The sequence below is a fragment of the Papaver somniferum genome, chromosome 2 (genome assembly GCF_003573695.1).
Source record: "Papaver somniferum cultivar HN1 chromosome 2, ASM357369v1, whole genome shotgun sequence".
Taxonomy (NCBI): Eukaryota; Viridiplantae; Streptophyta; class Magnoliopsida; order Ranunculales; family Papaveraceae; genus Papaver; species Papaver somniferum.
The window spans coordinates 187461625-187486461 of NC_039359.1; positions in this window are offsets into that span (position 1 = coordinate 187461625).

Sequence of the window (24837 nt, forward strand, 5' to 3'; positions counted from 1 at the left end):
CCGCCTTGAATCCGGAGAATCTACACCAAGATCAACCCGGGTGATCTTCTAATCTTCCGAGCAGCTTCGTTCTCTCCGCTCATTTCATCCCCTCCGATTGCATCGAGCTACATCGCCTCCCTCTTCATCACTTGCATACTATTGTAAATTAAGTACGAATCCGATCCAGAGAGGAAACGAATGTCAGCGCTTCACTATACCAGCTCCGATCCATCCCAATTTTCCATTTATCCAAAAGTATATCAACGTGCCTTCATCTAAGCGACAAGAACACGTCAAAGATGAAATTAGTAAATGGAGAACATCTAAGAAGATAAGTATTCTATTTTCTTAATCTTCTAATTTGATTATATTAGGTGATTTTGTAGTTAAAACACTGAAGATTTTGATTTCTAAACAAACTCCTTATTGACTTAATTCAGATTCGCGTTTATCTTTCCCCTATTTTCGTTTCAGTGCAAAACTTCATAGAATTTTCAGAGAGAAATCATCAGAAATATATTGGGTTTACAACTGAAATTTGATAGATCTCGATTCTTTGGGTTGATTTAAAATCAAACTTCTGATTTGTTATTAATCTTTATCACCCTTTGATTTTATTTACTTTTGATCCTTTATTTCATTTGCACTTGTGCCTATACTAATTATTCTTATAATATCAATTAAAAATTACTTCAGTTCTTGGCTAAAATAAGATAATATGGTATTCAAACTTTGAATTGTGACGACTAGCTAAGAAAATCTTACCCCATGTTTCCAGAATCTATAACAATGGTCTCTTGAATGAACCTAGTCTGAACTCCACCGCTTAAGAGGGAACTCCTACTGCTTAAACGACATATCCGGGTGAATAGGGTTGTGCCTTTGCATAGAGCATTATGATGTGAACAGATTCAATCGGTGAAGAATCCGCAAAGTCTGAACCTATTGAGACAGTTCAGGAAACTTCGAATTTGTAAGATCGAGGGACTAATGCAAATAGGCGAGCTCTAGCCCCAGATGCAGAAGTAAAAGCTCAAAGGGATTCATGGCATAGCCAGTTCTCTGCCGCAATACAGACTAAATGTTGTCAACGAGTACGAGCTAAACTCTGAAAGAACAACACACAACCTCATAACCATCCGTGAATGGAACTCCAACCTCTAATAAAGAAATTCTGCAGCAGTATAGGAACCTCTGTCGCTGCCTTCCTACATATCATGAAAATCTAGGGGCAGTGGTTGATTCGTTATGTATAAATAGAAGCAACTCGATTTGTGACAATGCCACCAGTACTTATCCTCTCCATGGAACTACCACTCAGGATCTGATAGAAGAAAGCCACAGGGAAGTAGCAGCGCAAGACTTAATTCCATCATACTTGACTGCATCGTCGCCACCTATCTTCCTCCCTCAAACCCTTGACGTAGCATACCTCCAGCAGAAAACGCCAGGACAAAGCCCTCAAGACGCCCGCCTCATCTCATAAAAAGCTAAGTGTTATCTTGTTTAACTCAACTACATTTCTCAAATGATAACTTGCACATGGTTTATCTCTTGGAACTACTAGTTACGATATTAGTCAGTAGCGAGTATGCTTAGATGTATCCACATTCTATATTCCATTTCCTTGAGAAACTTTGCTAGGTCTCTAGTTAACTATACCCTTTCCCTGTGAATGAGCATCTCTTCAAAATGTATACCTTATTATATTTGTGGTCTTGAAGCCATGAATGCCTTTACGTATTTAGGAGGTTATGGAGAACAGTCGAGTTGTTGTAGGCTTTATTTAATGCATACTACGTACTCTGTCGCTTACGCTCGTCGACACCACTAGATTGTTCTATTGCTTGTTGCTATCGATGATTTCAATCAGGGAAAGAGTCACGCTAGAGGAGGTCAACACTCAAGATGTGTTAGCTGGATGTTTATGGATACCGTCGTCACCATCGGGATTAGTGTTAGCAAACACCACAGTAATACAACGCGTGATCTCACCGGCATCGCTTGTCTTCTCAGACTTTTAACGCATGATCCTGCCGTCACCAGCTCCGCTACTGACAACAACATCGACACCTTCCATCCATAGTTGCGACCAAATCAACTCGTGAGAGCACCACCAACGCTTTTCCTCTCTATGAAATTACCAATCCGACTTTGAGAGCTGCAGGAAGCACTGCTTCGCTGCATCAACGCCTCCATATTTTCCGCTTGCGTATTTGTATGACTGCACCACTCGATTGCTTCAATACCACTTGGCTATACCAGCGTCGCATAGCACCAATTTCCTCTCAGGAGATCCCAAACCAATGACGAAGAGAAGTTATCAACGAGTACATGGTATACTATATTCAGAAATTTCGTAAAAAAACAAAGACATCATCAAGATCCTTCATGCACTGGCGTCACAAAGGGCTCGATGCGTGACATAATGCATAGCCGCACAACCGCTACCCATGCTCCGAGAATATAAAAAATTCAAACCGCTTCGAAAAGATAAGTACCTACTGTCTTTGCTTGTTCTCAATTAGCATTTATCTTATGATCCTTGGTTATTTTAGAATACAAACCTGTGCATTTTGAGATTACTTAGACACATAACCATTAGAACTGTCACTTAAACCCATAATTCTAGTATAGTTCTAAGTTTGCATTGCATCAATGCATATATTGCTTTACACCATTGCGTGTACGTACCTTTAGCATTTTAGTCAGTAGCATAATTTCCTTGTACATCCGCTAAACTTGTTGACTGTTGCCTGCAGTAATTTAAGATGATTCATCATTGTTAGCTTCTACCAGTCACTAGTAAAATAGGTTGCCATTAAAGAGTTGATGATTCTAAGATGAGCTCATTTTATTGTCTAGTAGTATCTAATATCATCTAAAATGTCATACCGCTTAGCTTATGATAAGTGGATAACTGCTTAACACCCGTGTGAATGTATACCCTACCTCGAACCCTTAAGCATGTACACATGAAAATTCACTTTTAAAGTTATGTATATGTATGAGCGCTTGAATCATTTGTACCACAGTGACTTTGGCCAACCTGCCCGGATGCGTGTTTGTTTAGCATTAAAAGTATTTATGGGAGACCTTGTCCCATCTCATATATTTAGCGTATTGATACTTGTGTATTGATATTTGAGATAGCGCGTATTTGTGTATTGATATTTGAGTTCCAAAAAAATAAATAAATTGCGCATATATTAGGCAATCGTATGTGTGAACTATATATATAGAATATCCTCGTCATATTGTATTGAACTTTAGAAATTTTAAATATGGTCACACTACGAATTGAGAATAGCCATGAGAATGCACCATGATAAATGAGAAAAGGTGGCCTCGAATGCACCATGAGAAATGAAAAAGGCTACGAGTACAACCCATGAAATGAAAAATAGCTCCGAGTATGGCTAGGCTTCGTGCATGGCCAATGAAGTACACTAATAGTCCAAGAAAGGGCTAGGCTCCGTGCGTGTATTTAACTGAAGCGCACTAATAGTCCAAGAAAGGGCTAGGCTCCGTGCGTGGCTTTAACTGAAGTGCACCAATAGTCCAAGAAAGGGCTAGGCTCCGTGCGTTGCTTTAATTGAAGCGCACCAATAGTCCAAGAAAGGGCTAGGCTCCGTGCGCGGCTTTAACTGAAGCGCACCAATAGTCCAAGAAAGGGCTAGGCTCCGTGCGCGGCTTTAACTGAAGCGCACCAATAGTCCAAGAAAGGGCTAGGATCTGTGCGTGGCTTTAAATGAAGTGCACCAATAGTCCAAGGAAGGCGAGCGATGAGATAAAATGAGAATATCCGAGCAATGAGATAAGATGGCTCTTGAATTATGGCCTTGAATGCACCATGAATTGAAAATATCCACCATGAACCTAAAATATCCACGAGTACGGCTGAGTGATGAGAAATAAAAAAGGCGGCCCTGAATGCGGTGCGGAAAACAAAAGAGTGGTCCGGAATGTACCATGAGAAATGGAATATTAAAAATAAATAGATAGCTCGAATGTGCCATGACTTAAGTTGTACCGACGCTGAGCGATGACACAATTCGGTCATGAGTAAGGGCTATGAGATAATCCCTGCTATGTGACGAACGTTAACTATGTGACACACGTAAACCTCGAAGGGATAATTGCATAGGCTTCCACAATAGTCGAAAATCATAGTGGCGCTGACTGAAAGAAACTAAAGTAGGGCATGTCATACTCGACTCCAAATATGCAAGCGCTAATTCATGCTCATAGTTATCTACCACGTATCGAACGTATTTAAAGAGAAAAATAATATGAAAGAAAGAAATAAATAAATAAAAGGGTATGAGAGGACTTACTTCCAGAAATCTATCACGACTCCTTGAATCCCTGCACGGGAGGCGAGCAAGTTAAATACCATACACTCGTCCGCCAAATTCACCAACTTAGGCGCGTATAGTAATCCCCCATACCATCCAACCAAGCGACTATACATACTCGTGCATACAGGTAAAACACCAAGCACTCGTCCGCCTACATATGCTCGAATGGTAAAAAATGTAAGTAGCCGCTGCTCTCAATAATAATAACGCCGCTTAAGAAACAAAGGAGAAGGTAGCACTCCGCTCCTATAAACTTCCATCATAAGCCGACCGACGTCTATCAATCGGGAATGTCAAAGCGAATTTTCACTATCAAAATGATGACATGCGAGACGGAGTAGGCTCATTAGATAATAAAGCATGGATGGCTAGACTGGAAAAAAAGTAATTTGAGATGGATGGCTAGACTGTAGGCAAAAGTAGATTTGAGAGATCGCATTGAGTATGACTAGGCTACAAGCATAACAGAAGGACTGCATGAGAAATTACAGGAACATGGATAGCACTAAGCTACCAATGCGCCTTATTTCATTACAAATCACTAAAAGGAAAGCGGGCAAGACATACACGACACATCCACTAAAGCCAAAAGAGTGGGAAACAAAAGAGTGGTCCGGAATGTACCATGTAATGCTACTTATCATTTAATACATTTCAAGTGCATTGAGCGCAAGACCCTCAACGCGTCTTTGACAACTTTAAAATTTTTATGCATTTAGATAAGGTCACGACGGTCGCCAAAAGAAGTTAAGGAGGAGCTTAAATGGACATACACAGACGCTAGTTCACAAATCTATCTTATTTCGATCATTGATAAATGATTTCAGTATCTGCACGCAAATGTTATCCCTCTCGCCTAATAAGGGAGCACGTCGAGCGCCTAAAACATTTGTACAAAGATTCTTACCCTACGAATACAACACTTGGCTTGTTAAGAATGAATCCTCAAATTCCTACGAAGCGGATACATCATGACATAATTGCTTCAAGAAGCCCCCGATTGCGAATGTGCATCTCCACTTGCAACCTGATGCGCTCTTTTCATCCCGCTTTATGGTCAATGAAATGCACAAATATTCCCGAGTATGGCTAGGCATTATGCAAGGCCACTGATGCGCTTTCACCCACTGGGAGGAAAATTGCAAATGTCATTTCACGCTTATGATCACCCATCCTTATAGGCATCGTCAGTGATTCCAATAATAATGCACGAATGACAACCCTCTCAACCAACGGGCGGCATGGTAAGCACACATCATTAAACGCCGGGTTGAACGACCATGTCGGCCTACATATGCTCGAATGGTGAAAATATATAAGTAGTTGTTGCTCACGATATCGTTAAAAAGAAAAAATAAGGTACGTAATACACCGCTCCTATGAGCTTCTATCTCAAGCCGATCGACATTTATCAGTTGGGAATACCAAAGTGTATTTTCACTATCGAAATGATCACATGCGGGGAAGTACGTTCACTAGATGGTTGAAGTAAAAGCAAGCAAACCGGGGTCATAATAACCAAGCAGAATCATATGCTTAAGAGGTGCGCAGGCTGCACTCATCCGCCATTCCACTTGAACACTGAAGTAAAACTCTCATACCGAGCATTCATCCACCCCACAATTTCCAAAGGAGAGAAAGAGCGTGAAAGCGACAAATTAATGAAACGTCAACACTTACCCAAAGAGAGGATTCATCCGCCTTAGCATATCCTAAAGAGTAGGAGTCGATATATACACTGATCTACAAGTCCATTGGTCATGTGAGAGATAACTAATCACAAACATGCCTACTAAACGAACAACTTACCATTTTCATGAAACAATAAAGCACTTACATTTACGCACACCTATTCTCTGTAAGAATATATATCCGCTTAAGCTAGCCGATCGATATGTAACTATTTAGATGTTGTAACTAAAACCACTATCTGTAAGCCGCCTTTTCATACATCGTGACTCTCATATACTTGCGTCTCATTTGGAATAGCTACATATGCAAGTGCGTAAATCATAATTTACCCGCCATATATTATTCATAATCTGTTTGTTGTGGCACTCGGGGACTACATTATAAAATGTCAATACCTTCTCTATCGTCTGCACCTTTATCACATATTATGCTAATAATACCTTGCGCCTACTAGGATGCAAATGAGAAACCCATTACTGACATACAATAACCTTATTGGATTATTATTGGAACACGACAAACATTGATATGAATGATAGGCCTGGGGACTCGGAATCGTGGATATAAACTATTCATCGTATTTTACCAACTTGTATAGAGGATGCCAAATGCTTCAGCGCGGAAGGACGCCTCATCTTCTTTGATCCGGAAAAGGGAGGCAAAATATAATAACCTTCTGATGAGGTTCGTCATCAGGAAGAAGCTCTTAGCTCCTCCTTATCCTCCCTTTCCTCCGGAGCCTCGACTTTAACTTCGTTTAAAAGTTGGAAGTTTATCGACTTATCCTTGGATAAAACCAAATGATCTCGAAGATCATTATCACTCTTCTTCATAGCTTTGAAGATACAAGACTCATAATAGCATGTGTTGACATGAATGGGAAAACCATTAAGCGCGGCCACGTCTTCCAGCAACGAAGCCGCCTCCCCCCAAGCAAATAAAATATTTAAGGATCAATCATCCAACGACCAAATAAACGTACCAAACTGTCATGATCTCAGCGGACAACTCTATACTGAGAGGATGCTATAGAGTCATGTATGACCCAATAACAGATCATTTCCCTCATGATCGGGGTTGGAGTATATGTAATCCACCCAAGATTCCCAAGCGGGTAGATATTCAGCGGACGAGCAAAGTGCGATTGTCGGAAAAACATAGTTTCCCTGTAAGCTGCTAGGCGATATACCTCCTCTAAGGCGGTTACCGGGGACACATCCGCCTGAGGACAGATAAACCAACTATCAGATGAGGATGGGGGAATACGTGATGGTTCAACATGCGCGGATGTGTTCGTCTGAAAATTCCATCAGTTGCATCCGCTAATTGACAAATCAACATGTGACTGTTGATCTGGCCTACGACCAGTCAACAGTCAGGGGACTAATGTTGATACATGAAAATAATTATCCTTAGAAAAGGATTCCCCTTAACCTATTAAAGATTCCTTTTAGGATAGAGAGACCTGGGGACTGGACCTAACCCACAAGGTTGGGATAGCTCTAGCCCATAAGAGAGCATGTTGGTTTAGTTGGGCCTTAATCCAAGGAAGAAGGAAAGCCTCTTAGGGCTTACTAATAACTTAAAGGAAAGGAAATGGTAGTTTTGTAATATATTGATCTTATGAGTGCTTCTTCATAAGAGGAGTAGGAGAGATTATTATAAAAGGAAAGAAAGGATATTTAGAAAGACATTCTTGGTTGATCTATTCTCTCTCTCTTTACCTCCAAGAGGATGGGCTTGTTGTGGCTTGGACTTGCTTCTCTTTCCCACTTTTACCCTATCAACATGAGTACTAATTAAAATGTCCCTTCTAATTGAATTCTCAAAATTTGTTGTTTTCAACTTTATACTCCGGTAGGGTAGCCATTGCGTCGTGACTACAAGTATACATAATTTGGTAATTGGATTCATACTTCATCCTGCAAATAAGAAAAAATAAAAAAAAAGGTTTATGGCCATAAATTAATTTAACATGAACAACCAGACTAATTTAGCAAAAATCAGAAAAAATTGCTATGGCCACCCATGGATGTGGCCAACTTAACCGCCAGTCTTTGTTAGAAAAGAAGTCTAACCGAGACTATTCTAGACTGTTCTAGAACCAGAGTTATAATAAGGATACTGAACTATATTTGGGAGTTTGGTTTTATTTTAGAAGTTTGATTATTTAGGGAATTCTGTGTTCTAAGTTTGGTAGAATTATGTTAGGAAACTACTGTCAGTAGAATCAGTATTTAAAGGGTCTTAGGCTCTGCGTTTTTGTTTCGTGAGGAACTCTCTGTTAGTTTGAATTATTTCTTGGTTTGCTATTGTTCTTTCCTGCAAGTGTGTTTTGATTTCAATAATATAATCTAGTTTCTGCATCTGGTATCAGTTAGTCACAAGATCGTGGGATTCTTAGGGTTTGTGGGAAGATGGCGTCTACCTCAAATTCAATCAAAGTACCAATATTCGAAGGGAAGAACTATGAGCATTGGAAAATTCAAATGGAGAATTTATTCACATAACAAGAGGTATGGGATATAGTGGAGACAGGTTACACAGAACCTGCAGAAGGAGCTGCTTTCACCGATGCACAACGAACAACTTTAGTAGAAAACAAGAAGAAGAATGCCAAAGCAACGTATCTTTTTCACCAAGGGGTACATGATTCACTGTTAGGCAGAATTTTGTATATCAAAGAAGCCAAAAAGGCTTGGGATGTTTTGTCGAACTATTACAAAGGTTCAGACAAGGTAAAAAAGGTGCGATTACAGACATTGAGAAGAAAATATGAACTTCTTCAGATGGAATCGACAGAATCTGTTTGTGATTTATTTTCACGGGCATTAAGCCTGGTTAATGAGATGAAGGCTAATGGTGATAAGATAGATGATCTTTCGGTTATAGAAAAACATTCTTCGTAGCTTACCAGATAATTTTGAGTCGAAGGTGACTGCAATTGAAGAATGTAATACACTTTCTGATTAAGTATCGATGAATTGTTGGGTTCGTTGCAAGCACGTGAGCAGAGGATGAAAGAAAAGTCTCATATGCAACCTATTGAAGAAGCACTTCAAAGTTAGACGAGTTGGAATAGTGACCCATAGGCAAATTCACATCTACAGCAAGGAAGTGGTGAAGGTAAGACTTATGTTGACAGATCTAAAGTTCGTTGTTATAATTGTCGGCGCCTTGGTCATTATAAATATGAATGTAAATCCAAGAAGAAGGTCGCGTTTAACAATAAGGAAAATCTGGTCGAAAAGCAAGAGGAAAAGTCTGAGACTTTGTTGATGGCATATCATCCTGTAGAAGAATAAAGTCATAACAGATGGTTTCTAGACACTGGGTGTAGCAATTATATGTGCGGGAAAAAGGAATTGTTTGTTGATTTAAACGAGTCGATACGTTCAAATATGGAATTTGGAAATAGTACTACAGTTCCGGTGATGGGGAAAGGAAGAGTCGGCATCATTATGAAAAATGGTTTTCATACATATATTTCAGATATGTTTTATATTCCTGGACTACATCAAAATTTGTTAGTATGGGACAACTTTCAGAAAAAGGTTACACCATGAAAATTTCTAATGGAATTTGTATTATCCAAGACCGGAGAAGGTGACTAATTGCAAAGGTACTAATGACCAAGAATTGTTTATTTCCATTGAACATTCAATACCCAAAAGAGTACTGTTATAGTTCTTCTATTTCTGATGACTCTTCTCCATGGCACATGAGAATAGGACACATTAACTTCAGTAGTTTGCAATTACTTGCAAAGAAGGAAATGGTTTCAGGCCTGCCAGTCATTGTTGTTCCTGATGGAAAATGTGAAGATTGCATTTTCAGAAAGCAACACCGAGATCCTTTTCCTGTAGGAAAAAGTAGGAGGGCGGAACAACCATTGGAGCTGGTTCACTCTGATTTATGTGGTCATATATAAGAAATATCCCGTGGGGGTAACAAGTATTTTATTACGTTCATTGATGATTTCAGCAGAAAATCTTGGGTTTATTTGTTAAAAAAGAAAGACGACGCATTTGATGCATTCAAAAGGTTCAAAGCTTATGTTGAAAATCAAATTGGTAGTCCGGTTAAGGTGTTGCGTACTGACAGAGGTACTGAGTACACCGTTGTTGATAAGTTTATGGAGGAGTGTGGTATTGTACATCAAATGACTGCAAGGTATACACCTCAACAAAACGATGTGGCTGAGAGAAAGAACAAGACTATAATGGATATGGTTCGTACCATGAGGAAAACCAAAAATTTTCCGAAATGTTTCTGGGGTGAAGCCGTTTCTTGCGCTGTTTACTTGCTGAACAGATGTCCAACTAAACGTGTATGGAATAAAACTCCGGAGGAAGCATGGTGTGGCAGAAAACCGAGTGTTCGACATCTAAGAATATTTGGTTGCATAGCATATTCACATGTACCGGATAAAATTCACAAGAAACTTGATGACAAAAGTGAAAAATGCATCTTCATTGGTTATAGTAGTGCGACAAAAGGATACAAGTTGTTAAATCCGGAGACTGGGAAGATGATTGTCAGCCGTGATGTAATATTTAATGGACAAGGTCAGTGGGATTGGAATGTTGAAATGTCAACAACAAAGACGGTTGTTGTTCAGAATCCTGTAGTAAATACAAAATTAATTCCGACTACATTAGTGACTCCACCTAGTTAGGATAAACCACCTAATATGGATACACTAATATCATCACCACAGCAAGGAGTATTATCTCGTCCAATACGCAATCGTGTTTTTCCACCTCGCTTACAAGACTATGTTTTAACCAGTGATAATGACGGAGATGAAGTATTGATAAATTTTGCACTTATTGGGGATTGTGATCCATTAATATTTGATGAAGCTGTTCAAAATCAAGGATGGGTGAAATCTATGGATGATGAAATTCAATCAATTGAGAAGAATAATACATGGGAGCTTACTACACTTCCACAAGGTAAAAAAGCAATTGGTGTAAAATGGGTTTACAAGACAAAGTATAGGCCTGATGGGGAGGTGGATCGTCTTAAAGCAAGGTTGGTAGTAAAAGGTTACAAACAAAAACCGGGAATTGATTATTTTGAAGTGTTTGCACCTGTAACTAGACTTGACACCTTCCGAATGATCATTGCTTTAGCGGCGCAATGTAAATGGAGTATTTTTCAGATGGATGTGAAATCTGCTTTCTTGAATGGTGCTCTTGAGGAAGAGGTGTATGTGGAGAAACCTGCTGGGTACTCCGTGAAAGGTCAAGAAAACCAAGTATATAAGTTAAATAAATCTTTGTATGGATTGAAGCAAGCTCCTCGAGATTGATACACACGTATTGATAATTATTTTGTCGATAATGACTTTAAGAAGTGTCCATATGAACATACTCTATATGTAAAAACTGATTATCAAGGTAATATGGTTATCGTTTGCATATATGTGGATGACCTTATTTTTACGGGAAATAATTCAAAGATGATTGAAGATTTCAGGGAGGCTATGATCAAAGAATTTGAAATGATGGATTTGGGATTAATGTCTTATTTTCTTGGTCTTGAGGTTTCACAAACAGTGGATGGAATTTTTGTATCGCAACAAAAATATGCAAAAGATGTCTTCGAACGCTTCAAAATGCATGGATGCAATCCAATTTTAACTCCAGTTGAAGATAAGTTTAAGCTTGTGAAGGATGGTACAGGTGAACTTGTTAATCCAACATATTTTAAACGTCTTGTTGGTAGCCTTCGATACTTGACCACTACAAGGACGGACATAGTATATGGAGTTGGTATAATTAGTCGTTTCATGGAGTCTCCACGTCAATCTCATTTGCAAGCAGAAAAACGTATATTACGTTATGTCAGTGGCACGATTAATTATGGAATTTTCTATAGAACGTCTCAAAAATCAGATTGATTGGTTACACCGATAGTGATTGGGCTGGCGATAACGAGACAAGGAAGAGCACTTCAGGTTATGCTTTTCATATGGTATCAGCCTTTTTCTCTTGGTCGTCGAAGAACCAACAAGTGGTTGCTTTGTCAACTGCAGAAGAGGAGTATATAGTTGCAGCTTCTTGTGCTACTCATGCTATATGGCGAAGGTGAATGTTAAAGTGGCTTAACCATGAACAAGAAGTCCATACAAATATCATATGTGACAACAAGTCTGCTATTGCACTTACAAAGAACATTGTTTTCCATGGAAGGAGCAAGCATATTGATATTAAGTATCACTATATCCGTGATTTAGTAAATGACGAGGAGATAGTCGTGGAATTCTGTTACAGTGGTGAACAAATTGCTGATATCTTCACGAAGCCGTTGAAGACTGAAACTTTTGTCAAGATGCGAGGGATGCTGGGAATGATTAGCTTGCGGAGTCTCGGTTCGAGGGAGGCTGTTAGAAAAGAAGTCTAACCGAGACTATTCTAGACTGTTCTAGAACTGGAGTTTTAATAAGGGTACTGAACTATATTTGGGAGTTTGGTTTTACTTTAGAAGTTTGATTATTTAGGAAATTCTGTGTTCTAAGTTTGGTAGAATTATGTTAGGAAACTACTGTCAGTAGAATCAGTATTTAAAGAGTCTTAGGCTCTGCGTTTTTGTTTCGTGAGGAACTCTCGGTTAGTTTGAATTCTTTCTTGGTTTGCTATTGTTCTTTTCAGCAAGTGTGTTTTGATTTCAATAATATAATATAGTTTCTACAGACTTGTGTTTTGCCATCAATTTTGCATGGTCAGCCTAGCGGTCCTAGCTAGCTCATACAAAAACACGTTTGGGTCTTATTCATGGGTCCCCGATGGCCCAATGGTGTAGACTGTGAGGGTTACATAGAAACGTGAATTCGCAACCAACTATAATGGGTTCCGATAGTACACATGTTACCGGACAAGTTGATGCTAAATCTATCATATTCGTCGAACATTTCCCCAAATTTCACCACAATTACTTTCATTATCAGAGACTTTAGGGGTTTTGAATATGATAATGTATAACCACCGGGGGTTAGCCCAGTTGGTCAGGAACCTGACTCTCAAATAGGAGGTCAGCATTTCGAATCTCCGCTCAAGTGTAAATTATACTAACTTTAACATGAGTTTAAGAGGGACGAGTTTGCTCAGTGGGGGATAAACCGGTGGCTACGCTGTCAGTGTGTTTGGTTTGTATAGTTTAGGCTCAACGGAGAATCTGACGATGTTTAAACGGAAAATAGGTCATTTGTCCAAATATATTTAAAACATGGTTCAAATGGACGATTAAAAATTAGTATGGGTGAAATGGACACCAAAAATAGCAAGAATGAAACTGGATTCATCCAGGCTTAAACTTAAAAAAGAACGAGGATGAAACTGGATGCATCCTAATGTAAATTAAAAATAGAAAAAAAAAGTATTTCAAAATGGGTAGGATGAAACTGTTTATATCCTGACTATTTTTACATTCTTGTCCATTTAAATAGTATCAAATTTTACATATCTTTTTCACCCAGAAATTGTTGATTTTGGTCTTTTAACCAATTTCGTGATGTTTAAAAAGGTGATTTTTGTTCATACCATGTACACTGCTTTTCAATACATCAAACACTTACCTTAAATATCATTCATCTATTAGTAGTTATCATCCATCAAAGCAACATAAAATTGTAGAAATTATGTGTGCATATATTAGATGACCGCTGTCACGGTGGGACGGCCGACCGAAGAAATCGGTGCGAAAGTATCATTTTTTCGGACAAGGGATGAAAGTATCATTTTCCTGACACGGGGTGAAAGTATCAATTTTCCTGAAACGGAAAATTAGTCGATGCATAAACCAAAATGCGGCTGCATAATGTGTTATGCATCCTTTGTGGTGGTTTCCATAATGGCTATGCATTTAATTTTCAAAAATTGTGACTAAACTGAAAGTCACTTTTCTTGAAACGGAGAGAGTACATCGTTTTATTAGTTGACGGAAAATAAGTCGATGCATAAAACAAAATATGGCTGCATAAAGTATTATGACTCTTTGTGGTGGTTTGCATAATGGATATACATTTAACTTTTGAAAATTATGCCTAAAATGATAAAGGCCTCCAAATTTTTGGTAAAAACTCTAAATTTGATATTATTGTTTGTACTCATTGCGTAGATTTTTTTAAAACCATTCCAACGAGATAAAATTAGTAAATTCCAATGTACGTATTTTTAGATACGTTATATTAAAGTTTGGTTGCCAATTGTACTCCTGAAAAAAATAGGATACATAGTAATTGGAATAAAAGGGAGGGACAATTTGGAAATTTTCAGAGTATGACACCAAACCACCCAGATCCAATCCTTTTGTGTCAAATTGGAAAAAATGTCATGTCACACATCAACACAAAGTCATCACATATATAGAATCGTCCCTCGCTTCGCTCGGTCGGCCTAATAAAAATTCATTAAAGTATTGTATCAAATACCTTAACTGCATACTATTTTTGAAATCTATCAAATATTCTTCTTTTTTGATTATCAAACCACATGTATTTCATTCCATAAAAGAAACGTTTACATGATGGTTTTCAAGACAGATAAGTACATCAAAAACAATAAAATAATTACAAGTAAGATGCAACGCGCAAATAAATCGCGAAGAGAAAGAGCGATCTACAACAAAGAAAACACCCAATTCTTGTACATAGAGACTGGAGAAGGAATGATATTCAAAATTATAATTCGACCATTTTGATTTGTTTTCTTCTTTGAAAAGAGATGCTCCTGTGAGAAGGAGTAATTTTCCCAAAAAATCTTCATGTGTAGCGAATAACCCGGAAAATCGAGATCTATTTTTTTTAATGAAAACTTGATCTTGGAAGCGTTAAATCGCCGATGTACTTGTATCTCGATAGCGAATCATGAACAAATCTAAGGAAAGAAACACTATGAAAGTGTAAATAGAATCTCCATAATAGCGAAAAATAAATTCGCCCTAATAGCGAAGAGAAAATCGCTCTAATAGAGAAGAAATTTATCATAGTCGACTTCTAATCACGATTAACTACAAAAGCAAAAAATCTTTGCTCTGACTCGGTCCGGCCCCTAAAGGGCCAGATCTGAGTAAAGAAGAAAAAAGGTGAAGAGGTGTTTTCTAAGGTTTTGAGAGGAAGGAGAGAGAAGAAGGAGAAAAGAAATCAAATATTCTTCTAGTCTATTACTTGAGTAGGTTGGCTCCACCATTAACAACTTCGTAATCGAAGTTCCTAATGAATCATCGATAACCATTTGATGAAGTTATAAGTCTCGAAAGTATTATATTAGACCAAATGACTCTATATATTGATGTTATTTTCACGTATAAAATGTTAATTTTAATTTATATATTTTTGCAATTGAGACATAGTAAGGGCACAACAATGTAGTTGTAATGAAATGACAAGGGAACCAAGTACACCATAAATTTTTTGTATCAACCTACTAAAGACACACCTTGTGTAATCGATCTTACAAAAACAACAACTACCAAAGATTACTTCGACAAGATATACTTGGTAAATAGCTTAAGTCGTGACCGAACCGATCAATGGGATTGTATCAAGTTTGATTAACGTATAAGAACATTTACTCTAATTATAAAGATAAGCAGTATAACGCCAAAGCAAGTAAATCACATGATACTCAAGATTTTGTTAACGAGGGAAACTGCAAGGCGGAAAAATACCTGGACCTAGTCCAGCTCTGAATACTTTCATAATTAAGCCGTTATACAAATTGACTACCGTAACTTCGTATAATTGAGACCAAATAAACTACCCATAGTTACTCGGTTCTTCGTGTGCCTACAACCAATCTGGTCTATGCATGTGAATCCCAAGATAGGGTCCACTATTTCAAATTGCTTCACCTGCCCGTGAATACTTTTGCTACCTGAACTCCTTTGGATCGTAACCCGAAATAGTAAAAGGACCAACATGTTTCAATAACCACCTCACTAGGTATCTTCTAAACCTGGGAAGGTCAAATATATAATTGAGCATAAAGGATCTTCCATTAATCAATATAAACTCCTTTGGTTAAAATATCAATACCAAGATAAATATTATGAAAATAATATTTCTCAGCAAGCTCTAGTCAAGCAATTCTACGTGGAAAAATCATTAAATAGTTTACTTGATTTTTTCCACATGTCTGATGTTTATAAAATAAGCTGCATGTTGTATCCCAGATAACCAAGTGTGCAATAAGTATCGCAAAGATCAGAATACCAAAAAGAAAAGTCTTATAATCTTCAATCTTCAAAGTAGCACATGCACAAACAACTTGATTCCTACTAATGATTGATCGCAAATAGAACGAAGTTTGTTAACGTTGGATGATCACTAGTCATATCTATAGATCTCCAATCAAATAGATTTAAAATAGTCAATCCGGCGTTATACAAAAGAGAAAGACCATATAATAAACAAGTTTGCTCTATTAAGGATAACTACACCATTAGTCAATCAAATCAATAATCGAAAACTAAAATAATGGTACGATTTAGTTTCTTACCAATGATACTACTAAAATCTTCTTGATCCCAAAGAAGACTTTAAACGAATTCCACATAAGAAATTTCACCTAATTAGATTACTCTCCTGTATCAACGAGTGGTCTTCTCACATAAATGGTTATGCAACGTGTCACAGAATGACTTTGTAAGAATACAAGCTCAACTATTCATAGTGTTATGAACAAGGATTGTTCCGAAAAAAAGGAATTACCAAGTCCGAAAACCCTTAAGATATGTAATAAATGTATATTTTCGGTATTGAAAAATTCCAGTTGTAATCCAACTCATATACCACAACTACTCTTAGTTGATAATTAATATTATCTAGCATATACACATATATTTTACTAATATATCAATAAGAGAATGCAATCTTCTGGGATACGGAAAACATTTAAATCTGAATATCTAAAACATATTAGAATATTCCGGTTTCGGGATTTCTCCCTGAACATAAAGTAATAAGAGTTTAATACATGTTCAAATCACTATACCGACACTATGTGAACATTCCAAGTTCAATACATATACATATCGATGTTTGTTCGAACCAGAAAGTCACCAAACATATAGAAAATGCAAATACAAATTAAACTCTATACAAGATCGGTCAGGGATCGGTCCTGCATCCGGGATATTGGTAGGTTGGGAAACCTACAATAAAATACTGCAAGTGCAGAGTGTCTAACTAGTAGAACAATTGCAAGTACAGGTCGTTCCCACGAGGAGTGTGAAAGACTCTACCAACTAATACCAAAACTAAATAATCAAATAGATGATGTTTTAACGGTTTTCAGAAATTCGGAACAAAATGAAATAAAAAATAATCGCAATAATAAACAAAGTAGGAGTGGGTTATTAGGGTCTTCGATTTCCACCAATTAAATCATATAAAACTCTACTAATCTCTATTTATTACTTAAGGCAATTTCGAAATAAATCTCATGTCTCGGAAGATGGTATATTAAATCCTAAAATACAGTTTCTCCGTTGTAATTTCCTTCGCTTCATAGGTAGTGATTCTAAAGCATTACATATCAATCCTAAAGCATACCACGTCAAAGGACTTAACCCAAGCACGAAATATCAATTGAAAAGTATAAATAATAAAGAAAATCACATTAACTATTAAATGTCAAGCCATATTTGAAGAGAAATCACTAGTCAATGAATTATTATTAGAAATATCATCATAGAGTTTATAAAATTAAATTGGCTTCCATCTAAACCCTAACATGGATCTAGCTAGACATGGCTTTCTCAAAAGACATAAACAAATTAAAATCAAAAACTCTAGCTAAGCGAAAATGGAATTGAAGAAATGAAACTTCAAACCCTAGTCTTCTCTTCCGGTTGCGGCTGTGTAGCCGTCTCCTCGGTAGCCTGGTTGACTTCCTCCCATTTTCATTTTTAAACAACACATAAATATAGCCCATAGATGAATTCACGTCGTCGCCACATCACCTCCCAATAGAAGTCTGCTACATGTCATGAAATACAATCCTAATAATATTGTGCAGCGTGTCATAATATGATGAAACATTGTAAAGTATCAGCGAATCTCCACTTTCCATAGTATATGAAACCACCAAGGAAATGAATTAATTTCATTTAAAAAGCATGATATTTTCTTGCATGTGCTGGGGCCACCTTAACTGTATTTGCACAAATGATGTCATTTGGTCTCAAACATTCCTTCAGATTCTTTATATATATATATATATAGCAATAGAACTTATGTAAGGACAAGATATGTTAATCTTTCCTTTTTCTTCATTTGCACGTGGTCATGGAGGTGATATTCTTCCATTCTTATGCTAACAATAATAAAGTCACTCTTGACCAATCTTAGGTGACATTAGTGTGTTGAGGTCGACTCGCTTCACCATGCATTAATTGAAGAGCAAATTAAAACTTGTCTTCCCATTATGACCTCGGCTATGAAATAATTCTATGCTGCTGATATATATGGAGATACCAGACCAACATAATAAGTGCTGCTGATATATAGAAATACCAGGCCACCATAATAAGTGCTGCTGATATATAGAAATACCAGGCCAGTATAATAAGTGCTACTAATATATAGAAATACCAGGCCAACATATTTGATCATTGTGGTTTTTGATACATGGAAATACCAGGCCAGCCCCATTTCATCATTGTGGTTGCTGATACATGGAAATACCAGGCCAACCACGTTTCATCATTGTGATTGATGATATATGGAAATACCAGGCCAACCACATTTCATCATTGTGGTTGCTGATATATGGAAATACCAGGCCAACCACATTTTGCAATTTTCGTCGCAAACACCATTAAGTCTCACATTTTGCTGTTTATTCGCTGGATGATCGAATTCACTTGTACTTTCTACAAAAGCACTAAAATAGTATTAGCAACTAAAATATTGTATCCTACCTAATATAAATATGGGTATAAAATGTAGCATTTACATGCTTATCAACACCCCCAAACTTATATTTTGCTAGTCCTTAAGCAAAACAGAGATATTATGCAATAGATTTATTTTTTTTTCTTTTAAAGAAAAATCCTAACAAAAGCGCCACTCCCACACACTTAAACATTACATTGTCTTCAATGTAATTGAGTCATCCAACGTAGAAATTAAGGTGGAAAATTCTAAATTACATATGCAAAATCTAAAGAACTAAAAATAAAAGATAGAGTGCAGGGAACAAATCTGATGGGTTGACTCCCATGAAGCGAAATGTATTTGTTTTCCGACTTTCCAGTAGCACGTTCTCAAACAATGTGGGGTTGGTACCCCAAGGTAAGCTGCGAATTATATATATAAAGCCTATAGAGTTGGGGATCAACCCAACTAATCTAATTAGTTGAAAACATGAACCTACAGTAAGAAAGATTAATACCCAGAGAGATAAAACTGAATTCAATCTTATTTAAAGCATAATTCGAACCTTGAATATGAAGTAAATCAGGTTTGCATATGATTACTAAATATTGTCTAAAGAATTGAACAGTTATTTTACTCCCTAAATCTGGTTCTCAGTCAGCGGAAATAACTTCCACGACTGATATTTTTTCAAATTCACTCGCTGAACAAAGCCTCAATGGAGCAATAATATCACGACTCTTAGACCCATCATCATCTAAAACGGTTTCATTATGAATATCATCAAGACGAAAAAATTCAGAACTTAATGGCTTATGGGTCAAGGTATGAGCATTCTCGACTGATTGAACTAGGCGAGATTCGGACAGAACTAGAGGTTCTAGTTTGGGCTTCCATTTATTAGTGTCTAGCAGTGGTGTGGAGTCTAATAAGGCATTGACTTCACAAATAACACTATCATCATAAAAATCATATCCAAAATGAGCTAAGCAAACCTCTAATGGATCTTCCAAGTGGCTCTTGTAAATGTTTTGCGAGTGCATACTTTCTTTTCGCCCGCACTTCAAACTAAAGTACCTAAAAAAATCAAACAAACTGCGTAAAAAGAACTAAAGAAATCTAAAAGAAAAATAAAAATAAATTATGTAAAAAAAATTAAAAATAAACTATATACGCTGATATCAACTAGTGAGTATTTTGCTACCACTCCCCGGCAGCGGCGCCAAAAACTTGGTAGGCTGGGAAACCTACAATAAAATACTGCACAGTGTCTAACTAGTAGAACAATGACAAGTACAGGTCGTTCCTACGAGGAGTGTGAAATACTCTACCAACTAATACCAAAACTAAATAATCAAATAGATGATGTTTTAACAGTTTTCAGAAATTCGGAACAAAATGAAATAACAAATAATGGCAATTATAAACAAAGTAGGAGTGGGTTATTAGCGTCTTGGTATTAAATTCGATTTCCACCAATTCAATCACATAAAACTCTACTAATCTCTATTTATTACTCAAGGCAATTTTGAAATCAATCTTATGTCTCGGAAGATGGTATATTGAATTCTAAAATACAGTTTCTCCGTTGTAATTTCCTTCGCTTCATAGGTAGTGATTCTAAAGTATTACATATCAATCCGAAAGCATACCACGTCAAAGGACTTAACCCAAGCATGAAATGTCAATTGAAAAACATAAATAATCAATAAAATCACATGAACCATTAAATGCCAAGCCATATTTGAAGAGAAATCACTAGTCAATGAATTATTATTAGAAATATCATCATAGAGTTTATAAAATTAAATTGGCTTCCATATAAACCCTAACATGACTCTATCTAGACATGGCTTTCTCAAAAGCCATAAACAAATTAAAATCAAAAATTCTAGCTAAGCGAAAATGGAATTGAAGAAATGAAACTTCAAACCCTAGTCTTCTCTTTCGGTTGCGGATGTGTAGCCGTCTCCTCTGTAGCCTGATCGGATTCCTCCCATTTTCATTTTGAAACAACACATAAATATAGCCCACAAATGAATTCACGTCGTCGCCACATCACCTCCCAATAGAATTCTGCTACATGTCATGAAATACAATCCACCCAATAATATTGTGCCGCGTGGCATAATATGAAGAAACATTGTAAAGTATCAGCGAATATCCACTTTCCATAGTATATGAAACCACCAAGGAAATTGATTAATTTCATTTAAAAAGCATGATATTTTCTTGCATGTGCTGGGGCCGCCTTAACTGTATTTGCACAAATGATGTCATTTGGTCTCAAACATTCCTTCAGATTCTTTATATATATATATATAGCAAGAGAACTTATGTAAGGACAAGATATGTTAATCTTTCCTTTTTCTTCATTTGCACGTGGTCATGGAGGTGATATTCTTCCATTCTTATGCTAACAATAATAAAATCACTCTTGACCAATCTTAGGTGACATTAGTGTGCTGAGGTCGACTCGCTTCACCATGCATTAATTGAAGAGCAAATTAAAACTTGTCTTCCCATTGTGACCTCGGCTATGAAATAATTCTATGCTGCTGATATATATGGAGATACCAGGCCAACATAATAAGTGCTGCTGATATATAGAAATACCAGGCCACCATAATAAGTGCTGCTGATATATAGAAATACCAGGCCAGTATAATAAGTGCTGCTAATATATAGAAATACCAGGCCAACATATTTGATCATTGTGGTTGTTGATTCATGGAAATACCAGGCCAGCCCCATTTCATCATTGTGGTTGCTGATACATGGAAATACCAGGCCAACCACGTTTCATCATTGTGATTGTTGATATATGGAAATACCAGGCCAACCACATTTCATCATTATGGTTGCTGATATATGGAAATACCAGGCCAACCACATTTTGCTATTTTCGTCGCAAACACCATTAAGTCTCACATTTTGCTGTTTATTCGCTGGATGATCGAATTCACTTGTACTTTCTACAAAAACACTAAAATATTGTATCCTAGCTAATATAAATATGGGTATAAAATATAGCATTTACATGCTTATCAGATATGTCATGGGATTGGTCCTTACCAGGGGTCTGTACTGAACTCTCTTTTAACTACTAAACGATATTTCACAAGTATGTTTTCGTATATTATGAATATGATATATTTTCATGAAATGATGATGGTACTAAGTACACCACAATTTTTCGTATCAACTTATTATAGATACACCTTATATAATCTTATAGAGACAATAAATGTCAAAATATTAGTTCATGATGTAACTCGGTAAACATATTAATTTCGTGACCAAACCAATATATAAGGTTGATTAACGTACAATTGTATTTACTTTAATTATAAAGACAACCAATATAATGCGAAAGTAAAGTAAATCACGAGACACACAAGATTTTTATAACGAGGAAAATTGTAAGGTCAGAAAAATTCGAAAACCTAGTCCAGTTTTGAATACTCTTATAATTAAGCCACTACAAATTGACTACCGCAACTTCGTATAGCTAAGAACAAGTAAACTACCCCTAGTTACTCAATTCCTACAGTATTCATGTGCCTACAACCAATCTAGTCTATACACACTTGAATCCCTAGATAAAGTCCACTATCTCAAGTTGTTTCAGCTGCCATGAAGACTTATAGTATTTCAACTTCTTTGGATCGTAACCCGAAACAGTAAAAGGAATAACCTATTTCAGTAACCACCTCACTGTGTATCGTCCAAACTTGGGTAGGTCAGAGATATAGTTAAGTATAAAGGATTTCCAGTTTAATCAATATACACTCCTCTGACCAAAATGTATATACCAATACAAAGATTATATAAACAATCTATCTTAGTCGACAAGCTCTAGTCAATCAATTCTCGAGGAAAAATCTAACTAGTTTGCCTGATCTTTTTCACAAGTATGATATTTGTAAAATACACTGCTTTTTAGATCCCACATAATCAAGTGTGCAATAAGTATCACAAAGATCAGAATACCAAAAATAAAATCTTCCAGTCTTCAATCTCAAATATTCAAAGTATCACCTGCACGAACAACTTGATTCCTACCAATAATCGCTCACACACAGAACGAAGTATGTTATCATTTGATGATCGCCAATTCTATCTTCAGATCAAGAACCGGATACATATGAGATAGTCAATCCTCAAACCAATTTGAGTGGCCTTATATCAAAAGAGAAGGACTATAAAATAAGCAAGTTTCATAGATCAAGGATAACTACACCATTAGTCAAAAATCAATTATCGAAAAGTAAAATAAAAAACGATTTAGTTTCACACCAACGGTACTACTTAAATGATTCTTGATTCCAAATAAGACTTTAAATGAAGTATACAATAGATTTCACCTAATTAGATTACTCTCCTCTATCAACGATTGGGTTCCCCACACAAACGGTTAGGCATTGTGTCAGAGGATGTTTGCAAGAATACAAACTCCCCCATTTATAGTGTTATGACTAAGGGTTGTTTGGAAAACAAGGAATTACCAAATCCGAAAATACTTGAGATATGAAATAAATGTATATTTTGCGGTTTTGGAAAATTCTAACTGTAAAACCGAAATCATTCTTAGTTGAAAACTAAAATTAGATTGTATACATTCATATACTTTACAAATATAGTAAATAGAGATATGCATACCTCTGGGATGTGGTAAGCACATAAACCAAATATTCCATTTTTGGGATCTCTCCTTGAGTATCAAGGAAACAATTGAATATTAGGTAATACGATTTTAACACATGTTCAAGCACTATGTCAACATTTTGCGAACTTTCCTTTCTAACCAAACTACACTTTGATATATACACAAACCGTAGCTAAGATAGTTGGAAAAATTGAAAAATGCACTTTTGGTTATATAAGGATCAATCCTACTAGAGATCCTTAGGATCGTCATAGTAGTGATCCTTCTCTTAGGATCGGTCCTAATAGAGATCCTTCAAAGGTATTTGTATATCTCTTGAATCACATATTTAACTAGGAAACAATTTTCGCGAGTCTACTCACTTAAACTATGTATTTAACATAATTCTAAGGTACGGATTCAACATGAAATTCAATACACTAAATACTTACCAATTAGTTTTACGTTGACTCTACAATGTCCATAGATATACTATACTTCGTAACTCTATATACTCGAGTTGTATAAAACAAGTAGTACATATTTCCTTGACACTTTGATCATGATATAATGACCAAGTCACCGATACTAGAGACAAGTAAACAAAATATTCTTCGTATCTTATGTTTTCAATAAGAACTGACTTGAAAGAACTACGATATAAATATAACAAGTCAAGCGTGCGTTATTAACCTCGAACTGAAGGATGATGTGTTCGTTGATGCCGACACGTCTCCAAGTTCTTCATGAGTAACAAGAGTTAGCCTTAACATTTTTATGTTCCCAATCTTACCTAACGAAGTTGAATCTAGTAATTAAATCAAGCAGCTTTGAGCTTAGGAACTAAAATATGACAACCAAACTTGACATACCAAAGCTTGGTGGGTTCAACTGAGCAATGCAAACAATCTCCGTCTTCGTCCATTTTAGTGACAAAATTCTTTACATATTGGGAGTACGAGAATTAAAAGACAAAGATATTACATTACATAACAATCTGTTAACTCTGTCTTTATACGCTTGATTTCAAGTTTCAATAGCACAAAGTTCTGCAAATATATAAAAATAAATGTCGTTGTTGAGGCATATGAGTAACGAAAATTTTTCTCTCTAAAGGTGAGGTAAGCATATACATTCAATCCGAATATAGTTGTTATTCATTTCTGTAGTTTGTAATACCACACAACAAGCATATTAGATTCATATAAGCCATTTCAAAAAATTTGAAAACATTGTGACTCGTACATAGAAATCGTTTTTCCTGCAAA